The sequence below is a fragment of the Balaenoptera ricei genome, chromosome 3 (assembly GCF_028023285.1).
Source record: "Balaenoptera ricei isolate mBalRic1 chromosome 3, mBalRic1.hap2, whole genome shotgun sequence".
Classification (NCBI taxonomy): domain Eukaryota; kingdom Metazoa; phylum Chordata; class Mammalia; order Artiodactyla; family Balaenopteridae; genus Balaenoptera; species Balaenoptera ricei.
Genome location: NC_082641.1, coordinates 95,121,201 through 95,139,436, shown reverse-complemented (window position 1 = coordinate 95,139,436; position 18,236 = coordinate 95,121,201). Strand labels below are relative to the sequence as shown.

The window sequence follows — 18,236 nt, the reverse complement described above, 5'->3', positions numbered from 1 at the left end:
TAATTGTCTCTGATCCCCTTTTCATGTTTTTTTTTTTGGCCATGCTGTGCGGCTCGCGGGATCTTAGTTCCCTGGACAGGGATTGAACCTGGGCCACCGCAGTGAAACCACCGAGTCCTAAGCACTGGACCGCCAGGGAATTCCCCCATTTTCATGTTTGATCGATATCAACATCAACTCACTCAAAAGTCTCTCGTCCTGGTTCTCACTCCTCAATTCCTGGATTTCCTTTGGCTCCACGGTGCCAAGCTTCCCTGGGCTCTGTCTTCTCTCTGTCCTTCCTTTCCCTGTCTCCTTCCTGTGGGGCAGAAAGGAGGAAGCTGGTGGGAACCTGTCGAAGGAGAAAGGAAGGACTATAGGGGAGGGAGCCAAAATGAAGGCTGGGGTCCAGAGGCACTTTGCTGACCTCTTCCAATCTTTGCCACGATTTTTCTTATTTCTGTCATCTGTGCTTAGAAAAAGAGAAGCTGTGGGCAAATCCCTTTTCACATCCTACCTCTCATACCCTCTCACAGTAGGAATGATGACGATGAGGCGGCTCCTATGAGCAGAAATATTGCCCTCGAGGCCTGGCATTCAAAATGCCGACAATTATAGGGATTCCCTTGGAAAACAAAACCAACCCCCCACCCTCAGCAGGAGAAAAGTGTTTTTATAATTTCACTGATGCCTGAAAATCTCTGAGGGAAGTAAGGGAGTGCTGCAGTGGGGCAGGACACAACCCCTGGCCTCTTTGGGGAAGGGGGAACCGACCAGAGTTGCTTGGGGACCTTCCTGGGGAGGGTTTGGAGTGGACCTCATACATCTGTTGCATCCCTGGGCTTAAGCACTGAAGATTTCTATGAGAAATCAGGTGAAGTTCCTGGAAAGCACAATACATGAATGCATTGACCTTTTAACTCTGAACGCTTTATTAAATTATGGAATGGGGAAGTGTTCAGCATTTTCTTAGTTGACAAGAGCTTCCACTGGACCTTGTGTTAGGAGTGTTTTTTGTTATTCATAATGAGCTCTTTTCAACCTTACCTAAGTTTATGCTGATGGGTTGACTCTTGAGCCATGAGGGGGGTCCTAGATAGTTTCAGGATGGGGCTAGTGGCCAGAAAGACCAAACAGGTGATGAGAGGGTTGGAACTGTCAGCCCCTGCCCACACATTCTTCGGGGGAGGGTGAGAGGTTAGAAATTGAGTTCAATCACCAGTAGCCCATGATTTGATCAGTTGTGCCTACATAGTGAAACCTCCATGAAAATCTCTAAAGCCTGGGCTTGGATAGTTCCAGGAGAGCTCTGATTAACCCACTCTCAACAATGTAAGTTGATCCTGGTCACCCAGTAGTTGTTTTTTTAAAAAATAAATTTATTTATTTATTTTTGGCTGCATCGGGTCTTCGTTGCTGCGCACGGGCTTTTCTCTAGTTGCGGTGCACGGGCCTCATTGCAGTGGCTTCTCTTGTTGCGGAGCATGGGCTCTAGGCACGCGGGCTTCAGTAGCTGTGGCTCACGGGCTCTAGAGCACAGGCTCAGTAGTTGTGGCGCACGGGCTTAGTTGCTCCACAGCATGTGGGATCTTCCCGGCCCAGGGCTCGAACCCGTGTCCCCTGCATTGGCAGGCGGATTCCTAACCACTGCGCCACCAGGGAAGCCCCCGCCCAGTAGTTTTGTTAAACATTTTTGTTGGCTAGATTTTGCTGCCCAGCATCCATCATCCAGTTCCCCTTTCCTCTGATAACAGCATGTTGATTTTCCTGCAGGACACATCCTCCCTCTCTTTCAGGCTGTGGGAAGAGCGACCCTACCCCCAGTAATAGGAGTAGTCCGTAACCCATGGTGGCCAGGCAATAGATTCCATCCTTTTAAAAAATAATAATAATAATTGTTTCAAGAATGGGCACATGAAACAAGTTAGTTCAGAAAACTCAATCCTTGGATTTTTGCCTGATATAACAAAAGAAAGTTCTCTTTTTCTTTTGAGATTGCTAACCTGGGTGAATGTAAACCAAGACCTTCTGGTGGCCATCCCACCTCCGTGAGGGTGGTGTTGCCTGAGAATGGAGCCAAGGCAAGAGGAAATTGGAGACAGGGTTTGGGGGTGGGGGGAGAGAGAGAGAAAGAGAGAGGGAGAGACTTTCTATTATAAGAACCACTAAATTCTTCTTTAGTGAGTTCAAGTTGGGTTTCTGTCACTTGGAACCAAATATAGCCTTCTTAGCATTTCCAAATTCCCCTTCCACTCTAGTCCCAGATGGCCTGGGAGAACATAGACAAAGCTCCTAAGTCTCTTGTCTGAAATTATTTAGGGTCAGGAGACTCAGTTTAAGTCCTGGTACCACCATCATTTACTAATGATGATCAGGACAGGCTATATAATCTCCTGCAAAGCGTGGATAAAAATGCCTCCCCTGCCTCCCTCATGGGTTTTTACTATAATGGACTGAGGTGAAGGATGTGCATTTACTATCTTAGCCATGTGAATATATTAAAATGTTAGTATGGAACAGAGGAGAAAAGCACTAATGATTTTTGGTGTCCGCTTGCTCCAGACGTAATGCAAGGCACTTCACATATATAATCGTATTTCATCTTTACATCAACCCAGCACCTAATATATTTCCTGGTTTGGAGAGGTTGCTCAATACATTTTAATTTCCTGTCATAACTGTGCTACCGGCTTAGGGATCTAGGATAAGTAACATCTCCAGTTCTCAGATTTCTTCAACTGTAATATGGGGGCTTGAATGGTATTTAACATTCCATCTAGTAGGCTGAATTGTTTAAGACAGACTTTGGAACTTGGAATTTGGAAAAAGAGTTCTGTGATCAGAAAAGTTTGGGACATGCTGAAATCAAAGGTAAACAGGGTCTTGTCCAAGGTCATGTAGCAAATCTGTAGCCAACTTGGGGTGACTGGGTGTCCTACATCTTGATAGGGGTTTGGGTCACCCAGGTGCAGGCATTTGTCAAAACACAGCACCTATTCTCTTAGTATTTGTGCAGTTCATAGTATGTAAATTTTATATCAGAAGGAAAGATCTGTAAAAAAAAATATCGAGCTCCAGTTAATAATATGCATGCTGCAGTATTTAGGGGGAAGGGTATGGAGGCCTGTAGGTCACTTTGAAATGCACCAAAATTAACATGGAGTAATGGATGGATAGAGGGATAGATGTGATCAAGAAAGTAGTATAGCAAAACAATCAAGATAGAATCCAGGTGGGATTATGCCAGTGTTCCCTGGAAAGTGCTTTCAGCTGTGCTGTATGTTTGAGATTTTTCAAAATAAAGTGGTAAAAACAATACCCTACAGCTAAGCCCAGATTCCTGCCCAGAGCTTTGTATCTCTCTGAGCAGCCCACAGCTTCTGCTTCCCTCTGAACAGACCCAGGAGAAGACCCACTGCCTACGGGCCTGAGAGCTCAGTGTCTGCAAGGCCTCTCAGCTGAAGCAGGCACACTGTTTCTTGTGGTGATTCCGCTCCTAGGTAAGATGTCTCGCCCTTTTACCTAACAAGGGGAGCTAAATTTCCTCATGTTAACAAGAGCCAAAGTGCTCCATAAGCCACAGTGAGCAGTTCCGCAGCCACCCCTCTGCTTCAGCCGTCATCACTTCTGTGCCCAGGTGGTGTCCCTTGGCCTCGGCACCTCCTCTCCCTCAACAGTCACTCTGTCACCATCACCCCCACCTCAGCTTCCCTCCTGGCCTGGCTTCAGGGCCTTAGAAGCCCTGGAACCTTCTGAGCTTCCTCCTTTGCCCTCTGTCTTTCAGTCTCATCTGAGATGAACCCAGGGCTTTTAAGCAGACGGTTTTTAGTTTTCAGATATTTATGCTTTTAGTTTGTTTAACAAATTAATCAGGCACATCAAATCTGCTACTGCTGTGAAACTGACTTCCGTCTGTATTTGCATAATAATAATTCCTTTCATTTGCATATGCTTTTCTTTTCTTTTTTGCATATGCTTTTCTTAATTCCAAGCACCTTCCATCTTTCTCCATAGCTCATTTAAATTTTCACAGGATAGACTGGCAGATATCATTCAGCTTTCACAGATGGAGAATCTGGGAGAGTGCAAACTAACATTTATTGAGTTCCTACTGTATGCATTCATTTCCTGCATGTTGCCCTGTACGCTGTCCCACTTAAAGCCCACAACCTCCCTGTGAGGCGCTCACTGTATTGGCACCACTTTAACAAATGAGGAAACTGAGGCCCGGAGAATGTTTTTTGAGGTCCAACAACCAGATGACAACCGGCACCAGAAGTGCAGTCCCACAGAATGACAGAGCAGGAAGGGACGTTAGTGGCTTCCTAGGCCAACCGTTATATTTTCCACTTGAGGATCCTGAGGCCGCGGGAGTAGATGTGAGCTATTTAGAGGAGAAGCTAGAATTAGAATTCAGGTCTAAATTTTCTGACTCAATTTAGAAAATGAGAAACTCCATACAGATTTAGACATACGGGGAAAGTTGGAGTGTTTCATGCCCACAGGATAGCTGTATGCCACTCTAGGCTGGCGTTACAGTTATTAAACCTGGCGTGAGCTGAGTGCCGGGTAGTGGTGAAAACTCAGCCACTCACAGTCTGTGAGACACTTGAGCAGCCCAGACATAATCAATGTTCCTTGTGTGACAATCATCTCATGTGCTAGGAGGCTTCGAAAGCAGGAGCAGAATCAACACTTGCCGTATAAACATTGAAATGAGTAGTAAGGGGAAAAAACATGGTGAGTAGACCCCAGACCAGCCAGGTACCTGGGCCTGCTCTTTTACAGCTTCTTCCTGTCACATCCTGACTCCATTTGATTGGGTCTGATGGTGAATGGCTTGCAAAGGCCCAATTTCCTCTCTGATCTGATCTGCATCACCTTCCTGCAAATAGCATAAGCTTGCTGATCAGATAGCTAGCCTTTGGATATTGCCGTTCACACCAAATGTTGCAGACAGAAAGATTTTCACTTCTGAGCTGATATTTGTCTCCATCTCCCAACAGAGTTAGTAGATAGGTGCGTGGTTTATTTGTATATTTAGGTGCTTGTATATCTGCTAAAATTTCTTAGTCCTCCTACATCCGGAGGTCCTGCCATTGAAGGTGAACCGTGCTGGGTGAACCATCCTATGGACAAGTGGCTTGTAGTCTGACTGGCCTGTAACAAGGCCAGACTTGAAAGTTCATTTGGACTCCTAATTAGCCTAGCTCACCTCTCACTGGAAGGGTGACTGGAAAGGGACAGTGTTGATCTTGTCATAATGCAAACCTGGATAGGATGGCTGATGTCCCACGCATGATATGTAAGACTGAATGAGCCAGATTTTGGTAAATGTACTACTTGCAGGCAATTGGAGTCTGACTGTTGTCCGGTCCCACAGGGCCTGATCATTCCCTTGGTTCTGGGGATGGGCTTTTCTGGAAAGGAATGGGTATTCTCACTGTCAGTCTTAAGAGTAGATTATTCCTAGTCAAGGTGACTATGAAACTTAACATCCAAACTAAGGCTGTCTGGGGAGTGGAAGGGGACCTACCAATAATTACCCTGGGACATCAGGTGTGGAGCAGGACGGATGGTTCACGGATGGTTTGCCCTCTCTTTGGGCAGTCAGAGGCAAAATAAGAGAGGATCCGGCCTCCCTGGGCTCTGAGGCCGGAGAGGCCTGGAGCACTTCCCTGCCACAATAGCAGAGGCTGGGCCCTGCGAGGGAGAGGGATGTAAGGGACGCTGAGGGGGGATCTGAGTCTTGGCACTTACTGGAAGCTGTTCCCTGAATTGTACACATCCATTATCTCTGGCGGTTATGTGTAGATTCCTTAGATGTCACTGCCTGGACATTTGTTGTGTGTGTAGAGTGAAGGGCGGGGCAGGGCTGGGCATAGAAAACCCCCGGGGGGCGGGGAGAATTGCCCCCTCCCTTGAGAGCTGAGTGGAGGGAGCAGCGGGGGAGGGAGGGAGTGGAGATGGGGTGTGCAGGGGCGTCTCCGGAAGAGCACAGCTGTGAACAGTCTACAGCAGCCTCTCCGGAGGCAGCAGGACAAGGGGCAGCAGGATGACAGCAGCGCCAGGAAGGACAGGGACCGGGGGCCAGGTGAGAAGGGGAGGGGAGGGGGCTGGGGGCACGGGTCCTGGCCAGCCCACTAAGGACCTTCTACCTTGGTCTACACAGCCTGGCTCCGGCTCCTTTACTCACCCTCACGTCCATTTCACAATTTCCTGTCTGAGTGATTTTAACAGGGCATTCACTTTGCAGTCACAAGTGAAAATGCTTTTAGATTTTGTTGCTCTTCTCTTCCTTCCTGTGGCTTCTCTTTGGGGAGACAATGGACATCTGTGGGAAGCAGTCTGAGCTCCAGACTTCCTCACACTCTGCACGCACCTGCAGGCTGGCATTTGAGTTCTGCATTGTAATTGCCTGTTGGCTTACCCATCTCTCCCACTCCCTCTGCTAACAGCAGCTTGAGGTTGTCACATACCCAGTGTCCAGTGCCTAGCAAAGAGCCGGCATGCAATCAGCCTTTGAGTAAATGATGGCAAGAGATGGAAAGGACTTTGAAGTGGGATATGGAGGTCAAGATGTAGACTTGATGCTTCTCAAGGTCTCAAATATCCATGTGGGTTTTCCAAGATAATGTAAAAACTCTAATTCTCTCTTTTTTTTTTTTCTCTATTGCTTTCAATTTGATTTTGTTGATCTGCTTTGTACCCTACAGAGAAAGAGAAAAAACATCTTACTATTGGGGCTTAAAAACGATTGGGGCAAGCAGGATTTATTTTTAATTAAATGCTTCCAGAAAAATTTCTCCCAATGCATCTTTTCCTTTGCAGTTCTTACCATTGATAATATATAGGGATGCTATTTTTTTTTAATCTCCATTTTTTCAGTTTCTCTACAGTACAGGAGTCAATTTAAAAATTGCCATTATTGTCTTTGAGTTCTGAAGTCATTTCATATCATAATCTAGAAGGAGTATTTTCCTCTTTTAATTTGGCTTGCAATTTTCTGTAGAAAATTTGCCATATTGAGCCCAGAGTGTTATGACAAATTACATGCTATAACTAGCTCTATGAACTGCACATTATAATCATTCAATAAATGTTACTTAAAGAGAACATTTCCTATTTAGAAAGGCTCAATAAAGTTTTTTAAAAAATTAAAGATCAAAGAAGCTTTAGCAGATATAAATGTATGCACTTATTCTTGTAGGCTTTATGTATAAACACAGTTTTTACAAATTCCCTGGTAAAAGATGGATAGATTTAAAGGTTAAGATTAAAAGTTTACTTTAAAATATTTAAAATTTTTCCTTTTGACATTTTTTAAAAAATTAATTAATTAATTTATTTTTGGCTGTGTTGGGTCTTTGTTTCTCTACGAGGGCTTTCTCTAGTTGCGGCAAGCGGGGGCCACTCTTCATCCCGGTGCGCGGGCCTCTCACTATTGCGGCCTCTCTTGTTGCGGAGCACAGGCTCCAGACGCGCAGGCTCAGTAGTTGTGGCTCACGGGCCTAGTTGCTCCGTGGCATGTGGGATCTTCCCAGACCAGGGCTCGAACCCGTGTCCCCTGCATTGGCAGGCAGATTCTCAACCACTGCGCCACCAGGGAAGCCCCTCTTTTGACATTTTTTATTTGAAAAATGAAAAAAAAAGGAAAAAATGAAAGTAATAATCATCCATAATTTTGCCACATTTTTGAGAAATATAATCCCCTCTGTTATCACCACTATGAAAATCTAGTCACTGATATAAACAATTTGGTGCATGTTCCAGACCCTTTTCATTACACACACAACACACACAAACTCACATATATTTTTACTTGAAAAAATGGAATCACACTAATTATATTATACTACCATTTTCTTTTTTCACCTAAAAATATTTTATAGGCCTTTTTCAAAGTCAGTACATATAGATAATATCTCATTCTCTTTTTAAAATTTTGTTTTTTGCATTTAGCTTTTCAATCTGTCTGAAATTTATGTCTGTGTGTGGTGTGAGACAGGGATCTAACAGCGATTTTCTAAATGATTGACAGGTGTCTCAGTGGATCATCAAATAAATGCTTCTCTACTGATTTGAAATGCTGCTTTTATCTTGACTTGGATTCCCATATGAATGTGAATCTGTCTGGACTTTTATTCTGTTTCATTAATCTATTTGTCTATTTCTGTGCCAAGTACTGTGTAACATATATAATTTATGATGTATTCTGATACCTAGCTTTCATTTAAATTTTTATCTGGTTGGAAAAATTCCTCTTATTTGCTTTTATTTTCTGTTTTTAAAAAAATTTTTTCATCTGTTAATTTAAAATTTTAACAAAATAATACATGTATATAATTTAAAAGCTAAATAAAATGAGAAAGATTATAATTACAAACAACATTTGTCCTTCTACTCTTCAACTCTTCATTCCTTGTCCTGAGAGGTCCTTTTCTTTTAGCTGATATTTCTAGCGTTAATCTTTATATTTCTAAGTAATATGATTATACTGCTAATTCTTGACTTATCAATTTTAAACATCATTTATTGGCTTCTATTAATAAGTATTCCTCTCTCTTACTCCATTCCCTCTTCTGCTCAACAGAGTATAACAGAAATTTTGGTTAAATCAATAATTAGTGTTTACATTAAGAATAGGCAAACACTTTTTTAAAAAGTTGAAGTATAGTTGTTTTACAATGTTGTGTTAATTTCTGTTGTACAGCAAAGTGATTCACTTTTATATATATATATACACACATTTTTAAAAATATTCTTTCCATTATGGTTTATCACAGGATATTGAATATAGTTCCCTGTGCTATACAGTAAGGCCTCGTTATTTATCCATTCGATGTATAGTAGTTTGCATCTACTAACCCCAACCTCCCACTCCATCCCCCCCTCCCCCCTTGGCAACCACAAGTCTGTTCTCTATGTCTGAGTCTGTTTCCGTTTTGTAGATAAATTCATTTGTGTCATATTTTAGATTTCACATATAAGTGATCTGATATGGTATTGTATTTGTCTTTCTCTTTCTGACTTACTTCACTTAGTATGATAATCTCTAGTTGCATCCATATTCTTTCCTTTTTATGGCTGAGTAGTATTCCATTGTATCCACGTACCACATCTTCTTTATCCATTCATCTGTCAGTGGACATTTAGGTTGTTTCCATGTCTTGGCTATTGTGAATAGTGCTGCTGTGAACATAGGGGTGCACGTATCTATCTGAATTATAGTTTTGTCTGGATATATGCCCATGAGTGGGATGGTAATTCTATTTTTAGTTTTCTGAGGAACCTCCATACTGTTTTCCACAGTGGCTGCACCAACTTACATTCTCACCAATAGTGTAGGAGAGTTCCCTTTTCTCCAGAACCCCTCCAGCATTTGTTATTTGTAGACTTTTTAATGATGGCCATTAAGAATGGGCAAACACTTTTTAATTGCAGAATCAACTAGTATATTATGATTTCATTTCCTTTCTTACATAAATGAAATCCTTTTTTTTTTTGGAGTTACTCATTGCTTCTGTTTTTACTTGTGTAATTTTTTATAAATCTTTATCTAAATTTTTCCAAATATTCAATCAGAGGTACCATAAACCTATCAGCAGATTTCCCCCCCACCCCACCCCTATGCTCAGAAACATTAGTTTATCAATGCCCTCCTTTTACCTGGAAGCTTTCTTCTCAGAACCTTCTGTCTTCCTATTCCAGTTCCCTATTTCCTTGATCCCATTTCTTTCTCTTTTTAAATTTATTTCCTCATTTTGTTGGAGTATATTTTCCAGTTGTTGTCAACATTTCTATATGGTTATGTTTTAGATATGTTACTTTTATTTTATTCTTTATTTTATATTTTTAAATTTTTTAATTTAATTTTATTTTTTAACTTATTTTTATCTTTATTTTTTGGCTATGTTGGGTCTTCTTTGCTGCGCGTGGGCTTTCTCTAGTTGTGGCGAGCGGGGGCTACTCTTCATTGCAGTGTGGTGGCTTCTCTTGTTGTGAAGCATGGCCTCTATGCACACAGGCTTCAGTAGTTGCAGCACGTGGGCTCAGTAGTTGTGGCTTGTGGGCTCTAGAGCGCAGGCTTGGTAGTTGTGGTGCACGGGCTTAGTTGCTCTGTGGCATGTGGGATCTTCCCTGACCAGGGATCGAACCCGTGTCCCCTGCATTGGCAGGCGGATTCTTAACCACTGCGCCACCAGGGAAGTCCCTATTTTATTTTTTAAATTCTTTGCGTATATAGCCAATGATGTTTATTGGCTACACACTTTTTTTTTTTTTTTTGGCCACACCACGTAGCTTGTGGGAATTCCCAACCAGGATTGAACCTGGACCACGGCAGTGAAAGTGCTGAATCCTGACCACTAGATCACCAGGGAACTCCTGATATGTTACTTTTAAATAGCATATATTTGGGATTTCTTTATTGGTTTGTTTTTTGGTCTAGATAGGCAATCTTAGTTTTTTAACTGGAGCAATTAGTTTATCTGCATTGAATGTATTTACTGTACCTTGTGTTTAAATCTACCTTTTTATTTTGTGCTTTCTATTGTGTCAGCTGTTCTATGTTTTCCCCTCTCTTTCTTTGCCTTCTTTTTTATTTGATTGATTGTACTAGTTTGACGTTTTCCCCTCTACTAGTTTGGAAGCTGCACCCTGTTTCTTTTCTCTTGGTAGTTGTCCTAGAAATTACAGTATGCGTTCTTGACTTCTTAAATGTTAATTCATACCTTTACCCTCCTCCTAGACAACACAAACACTTTAGTATTGATTACCAACTTCCCAAATTCCACGCTATTATTACTATTTTTTTCAATTCTTTCTGTATTTACAATACCATAAGGCATAATAGTCATTGTTCTATGTAGTCAATATCCATTTAGATTTACTCACACATTTATCATTGTCTTTGCTTTCCTTTCCCTCCCCCTCAACTTTGCCTTCTGCCTGTGGTCACTTTTCCTTCTGTCTGAAGTGCATCCTCTAGGATATCCTTAGGTGCAGATTTACAGAAGGCAAACTCTCTACATTCTACATTTTTACTTGTCCAGTAATGTCTTTGTGTTGCCTTCATTTTTGAAATATATTTTTGTGGAGTATAGAATTCTAGGTAGGTGCTTTTTTTTTTTCTCTTAGTATATTGAAGATAATATTCCTGTGTTCTGGCTTTTTATCTTATTTATTTTTTGATATTGAGAAGTCAGCTGTCACTCTGTTACTCCTTTGAGGGTAATCTTTTTCTCAAGCTTCGTTTAAGATTTTCTCTTTCTTTCTGCTTTCTCTTAGAAACCAAAGTGTGGATTTTTAGATATTTATCCTGGGGACTTATTGGACTCCTGAATTTGTGAATTGCTGTCTTTCATGAATTCTTGAAAATTCTTAGCGATTTTTTCCTTCAATTACTGCCTTTACCCTATTCCTCTCTATTTTCCTCTGAGGCCTAATTGGAGACATAGCATACTTTAGATCTTTTAATTCTATGTTAAGTGTTGACAAACTATGGCCTATGAATCAGCCACCTATTTTTGTAAGTAAATTTTGAATATAGTCATGCTGATTTATTTACCTTTTTTTTTCAAGCTGCAGTGGCAGATGTGAGTAGTTGCAACAGACATAGTAAGGCCTACATAGCCTAAAGTATTTACTATCTGACATTTCAAGCAAAAGTTTGTCAATGCCTACTCGATGTTTTTTTATCCTCTCTTCTGTTTTCTCTCTCATCCTTTTGGTCTTTCTATGAATGCATTCTGGATACTTTATTCTAATTTATATTCCAGTTCCCTAGTCTTTGGCTGTATGTGATCTACTGTTAAACCTGTCCATTAAATTCTTAATTATGAATATTGTATTTTTTATTACTAGAATTTCTACTTGATTCTTTTTCAAATCAAAGTCACTTCTTAGTTTTCACTGCCCAACTGAAATTTTCAAGCTTTTCTTTTTACCTTTTATTTTTAATTTATTTTATTTATTTTTTATTTTTGGCTGCGTTGGGTCTTTGTTGCGGTGTGCAGGCTTTCTCTAGTTGTGGTGAGCGGGGGCTACTCTTTGTTGCAGTGTGCGGGCTTCTCATGACAGTGGCTTCTCTTGTTGTGAAGCATGGGCTCTAGGTGCGTGGGCTTCAGTAGTTGCAGCACGTGGGCTCAGTAGTTGTGGCTCGCGGGCTCTAGAGCGCAGCCTTTGGTAGTTGTGGTGCACGGGCTTAGTTGCTCCGTGGCATGTGGGATCTTCCCGCACTAGGGCTTGAACCTGTGTCCCCTGCATTGGCAGGCAGATTCTTAACCACTGCGCCACCAGGGAAGCCCCGCTTTTTACCTTTTAAGACAGGAAACATGGTTTTGGAGTCTGTGCCCAATACTTTCACTATCTGAAGTCTTCATGTCTTTGTGGGTTTGTGTCTGTTGTCTTTTATCCCCCCCCTGGTTCTCAGCCATAGAGACCTTATGCTCGATATTGAGTTTGAAGTTTTATTTATAGAACTAATTTGAGGCCCAGGATGAAAATATACACCTCTGCAGAGAATTCTCATTTGCTCCCGACACCCTGGGACCACCTGATTGAAGTTCCAGACCTGAGATTGCCTGAGTCATCCATGTGGGAACAGTGTTATTTCCAATTCACTCTTTCTCCTGTAGTTGTGGTTCCCAAACTCATCTGCACACTGGAACCACCTGGGAAGCTTCAGAATACATGGATGCCTGTGTCCCACCCCTAGAGACTGTGATTTAATTGGTCTGTGGTGTGGCCTGCACTTTGGAATTTTTAAAAGCTCTCCATGATTCTAATGTGCAGACAAGTTTGGGAAGCTCTGCTCTAAGAGTAAAGCCCTTCGGGACCTCAACTTAATGTGTGGGTATTTATCAGACTCTCTACTTGGCAGGCCCTTTTATCTGGTTTGCCCAGCAGGCTGCCAAATACCCCAGCTCCATAGTGCAGCTGTTTCTTCCTGATCACATCAAAACAACTTTGAGTGCTTGGTATGGCATTCACATTTTGGCATGGTAATCCTTTGCCATCTTATAAGCTCTTTGATGCTTTTAAGAAAAATTAAAATATAAATATTGATTATTTATAAAAATATATTTACTTATGTATTTAATATCGTTACATATATGATATTACATATATATATATATTCTATACATTTTTTTCCATACAACAGTTTTAGTTGACCTGAATGGGAGGACTGGTCTAGCCTGTCATTAGGAGATTTGAAAGTCCTCCAGTTGCTTTTTTTTAAAAAATAAATTTATTTATTTATTTATTTTTGGCTGTGTTGGGTCTTCATTTCTGTGCGAGGGCTTTCTCTAGTTGCGGCAAGCGGGGGCCACTCTTCATCGCGGTGCACGGGCCTCTCACTATCGTGACCTCTCTTGTTGCGGAGCACAGGCTCCAGACCCTTAGGCTCAGTAGTTGTGGCTCATGGGCCCAGTCGCTCCGCGGCATGTGGGATCTTCCCAGACCAGGGCACGAACCTGTGTCCCCTGCATTAGCAGGCAGATTCTCAACCACTGCGCCACCAGGGAAGCCCCCTCCAGTTGCTTTTTAAAAGAAGGAACGGGGTTAGTATTGTAGAGTTCTTACCCTTCTGAAAATATGTGATTTTATCCAGTCTGTGCAGTGATGACTTGGCTGCGATTTGAAGTCTAGGTTGAAACTTAGTTTTCTTTCACTTATTTGAAGGCACTGTCTTACTGATCCCTAACATTCATTGATCTCTAACACTCACTGTAGCTGTTGAGTAATCCTAGTCCTACCTGATGCCTGTTTCCTTGTCAATGACTTTTTTTTTTCCTTTTGGGAACCATTAGGATCTTCTCTTTTCCCCCAGAACTCTCACATCTCAGTTTATGTACTTTGGTATGGGTCTCATTCCATTCATTTTCTTGGGCATGAAAGAGACACTTTCAATCTGGAGATTTTTATTTTTTACTGCTAGGAAATGTTTTTGCCATATTTCATATTTCCCATCTCTCGATTTTCTCTCTTCTCTTTTTAAAGAAATCATTTTGGTTGGGTGATAGACCCCTTGCATTCATCCTCTACCTTAATTATCTTTTCTTTCCTAACTTTTAGTGCTCTTTTTGTGCTAGTTCTTAAAAGATTTCCTCAACTTTATTCTAGAACTTTTCTATTGAATGTTTTATTTTGATTAAATTTTTATTTCCAGAAGAAAATTGTATTTCTTGTTCTTTGATTTATCCTTTTACATAACCTCTATTTCTGGGTGTAAGGATACAATATCTTATTTCCCTATAGTTGTAGATTTTTAAATCTTATATCCTCTTCTGTTTGTTTCCTGTAGATGTTTTTCTTTCCCTTTATTCTCACATTGGTTTTTCTCTTTCATGCTAGAGGTTTTACTCAGTTGTTTGAGAGCCTTGGCACTCTGTTCATGTTTAAGAGTGAGCCTCTAAATAGTGTTTGGGGGCCCTGAGTGAGTGGGCAGGACGAGTGTACCTGTGGGGCCCGTTTAGGGGTGATTGAACAGGGGGTTCATAAGAAAGAGAGAAAGAGGGAGGGAGGGAGGAAGGGAAAAGAAAACTGGAAGCTTTTTCTTTAGGGCCATTTAGCTTGTTGAAAAAGAATCTTCTGCTGTTCTTTATGTGCCTGTCAGCTTATGGAGGGCAGTTTGGGGAAAGGTAACTATGTAGTTCAACCATTTCTTTTGCAGACTTCCAAGTGCCTCCCCACTGCTGCTCCATTGGGGTAACCCTGAGTCTCAGCCTTTCCCATTAAGTTTTACAGAAAATAACTTTTTCATCACCAGTCTGGGAAATTAGTAACCTGACTGTGTGAGGTGAGGGAAAGGTATGATTACTCCATAAACAAGTTTTCAACAACAGCCTTTTTTGGCTCGTCACTGCAACCCAGCCCTTCAGTGTACCTGCAGTCTCCAAAGCTGAGCATCTCAGGTTTCCCACTGGGGTGACTTGACTCACTTACTAGTGGTCATGCCCCTCCAGGTGACAGACCGTTGCTTCCTCTGCTATGATCAGTCACTTACCTCTCCTCCATCTGGTTCTGTCTTCCAAAATTGCACTGAATTCTCTTGTCTGTTTCTGTCTTTATTCTCTTTGTCTTTTATAGGTTTCTACTTTCTTTTTGTTGTTGTAGTTCCTTTATTATCAATCAGTGGAGTTCAAAGCAGGAAAGGAGATAAAAATCTTTATTCTTAAAACATATCCCAATTAACTTTAGATGGCTTGTCTATTAAGAACAATTCTCCTGTGGTTTTACTAAAATTGCTTTGGATTTATAGGTTAATTTGAGAATTGTCAATTCTATGTTACTGTGTCTTCCTATTCAAGAACATGGTGAATCTCTCCATTTATTGTGATCATTATGACCTTCTGCAAATTTTCACAGTTTTCTTTATGTTAGTTTTATTACTAAAATATTCCTCTGATGAGGAGCACAAGTGACACAAAGGAAAAGCAAATTTGTGAGCTTGAAGATTGACTGAAAAACTGACCCAGAACATAGTACAAAAGGACAAAGAGAAAAAATAGGAGGGAAGAGTTAAGAGACTTGGAAACAGATCCAGCAATTCCAACAGCCTTCTAATAAGAGTTTTGCAAGGAAAGAACAGAGAGAATAGAGGGAAGAAGCCATCAAATAAATGAAAGAATAAACTTTCCTTATGTTGCAGAATGAGGCGAACACACAAACACACACCCTACTCCACATGGTGGGCAATGTTTCTAAAAGGTAATGAGGAAATTCTTTTTTTTTAAATTTTATACATTTATTTATTTTTGGCTGCATTGGGTCTTCATTGCTACACGTGGGCTTTTTCTAGTTGCAGTGAGCAGGGGCTATCTTTGTTGTGGTGCGCAGGCTTCTCGTTGCAGTGGCTTCTGTTGTTGCGGACCACAGGCTCTAGGCGCACGGACTTCAGTAGTTGTGGCACGTGGGCTCAGTAGTTGTGGCTTGCAAGCTCTAGAGAGCAGGCTTAGTAGTTGTGGTGCACGGGCTTAGTTGCTCCTCAGCATGTGGTATCTTCCCGGACCAGGGCTCGAACCCATGTCCCTGGCACTGGCAGGCGGATTCTTAACCACTGCGCCACCAGGGAAGTCTCGAGATGATGAGGAAATTCTAAAGGATTCAAAAGAGTGAAGATAAATTCCATTAACTTATACCCTGAGGACTTTGTCTACATATCATAGAGAGGTTAGAATCACTGACGATAGAACTGGCAAATAAAAGCTGCAAATATTTGTCTCTTGGGAGCAAGCATCATCTGTCACCATCACCAGGAAGCATGTGAGCATCAGATTCCTATGTTTATCACTGTACTTGCCACCAGTTAACAGCAGATAGCACAGGGCCCATCTATCTTCCAGGCAGATGTGATGCCTCCACACTCCCTAGTCCTTCATCAAACATGCTCCACTTGGAGAAACACCTTCTCCCCTCATTCTTCCAACATATCAGAACTCCAGAAAACTCTTTGGAAAAGAGCAGGGCTTGAACACATAGAATTGAAATCTCCACTGCATTGGAATGGAGGAGGAACATCCCTTACATGAAGGGAGAGCCCAGAGCAAGGCCTGAGGCTGTTCAGTTCCCGACCTCATATTTCCCTACCTTTCCTTCAAAGATCCACGAAGGAAAGATGTTCATTCAAAGACCGTTTTGAGATAAGTGCTCTTCCAGATATGCCGCTAACGAGATGTGATATATTTATATGCAAATGTGATATATATATGCAAATGTGTTCTAAATGGCAGCCTGAGAGGTGTGGGTGGACAGTCTCACTTGTCATGAGGGTTATGGAGAAGGGGAATTTTTATGCTGATTATGTATATGAGATACCTAATCTGTTCTAGCACAAACTTTGTTTTTTTAATTAATTCATTTATTTATTTTTGGTGTGTTGGGTCTTCGTTGCTATGCGCGGGCTTTCTCTACTCTTCATTGCTGTGTGTGCGCTTCTCATTGCGGTGGCTTCTCTCGTTGCGGAGCATGGGCTCTAGGTGTGCAGGCTTCAGTCGCTGTGGTGCATGGGCTCAGTAGTTATGGCTCGTGGGCTCTAGAGCTCAGGCTCAGCTGTTGTGGTGCATGAGCTCAGTAGTTGTGGCTTGTGGGCTCCAGAGCGCAGGCTCAGTAGTTGTGGCTCGTGGGCTCCAGAGCGCAGGCTCAGTAGTTGTGGCGCACTGGCTTAGTTGCTCCGCGGCATGTGGGATCTTCCCGGACCAGGGATCGAACCTGTGTCCCCTGCATTGGCAGGTGGATTCTTAACCACTGCCCCACCAGGGATGTCCCCTAGCACAAACTTTTGAAACCCTTTCCCTTTGCCTCCTTTAGATGCCCCTGATTCCTGCCCAACTGCATGTCTGGGACTCCACAAAGCATAAGCATCAGAGCCATTAGCCTGAGAACCTAGACTAGCCTGAGAATGTGAGCCTGTGTTCGAGACACAGTCCATTCGGTCATTCAGTTGCTCAATAAACGTGAACTTAGTCCTTCAGAAGAGAATGATAAACATGGCCCTGCCTTTAAGGGACTCAGATTTCAAGTCCATCACCTACCAGGTAGGCTCAAGTAGGTCATTTAAGCTCCCGATCCTTCTGTTCCTCCCCTTTAAATATCAATAGAATGCTGGCTTTGCCTAACTGACAGGTTTTTTTGTGTGGATGTAGTCAGATAATATACACGAAAGTGGTTATGGGAAAGCCTGTAGGACATTTTTTATCATTTTCCTTACCATGTCTTTGTCCTCATTAATCTGAGTTACTAAGTAAACACTGAATTCAAGCGATGCTTCCATTTCCCACCAGAACAGGCGTGTCTGCTTCTCGGCAGGCATGTGGCGGTTGTATTCCCCTCCCTTCTCATCTCCTGTCATCTCTCTTCTGTTGGGGTCTGCAGGGCACGTGTGAGTTACTTCTGCTCTCGGTGACTATAAAATTCTCTGCCCTTCCCTTGAAGCACCCGGAAGGAAGGATGCAAGGCCACTGGATCGCTGAGGTCTCCTGGGTGGTGACATCCACCATCCTCAAGCTTCCCGAGGGGTGTCCTGGCTGCCATATGGTGCTGCTCAGGAGGGGGAGGCTGACTTGCCATTGCTGGGGTTCTAATTTCTGTCCATGGGTCTCTTGGCCACACCACCTATCTTAAATCAAGTTAATGATAGTTAACACTTCAGTGTGCTAAGAACGTCACACTTATTAACTTCACACCTATTTAGTTCTCACAACAACCCTGTATTATCCCATGTCATAGACGAGAAAACTGAGACTCAGACAATC

General features: G+C 42.2%; 1 long non-coding RNA gene across 1 annotated transcript in view; it reads left to right on the top strand.

Annotated features, from left to right (window-relative positions):
- The first annotated feature begins 6,049 nt into the window (after window positions 1-6,049).
- LOC132363725 (uncharacterized) overlaps window positions 6,050-18,236 on the top strand; it is a 56,547-nt gene continuing 44,360 nt past the window's right edge. The window contains exon 1 of the long non-coding RNA XR_009502650.1: window positions 6,050-6,073. This is a non-coding gene — a long non-coding RNA (uncharacterized LOC132363725). The remainder of the gene's footprint in view (window positions 6,074-18,236) is intronic.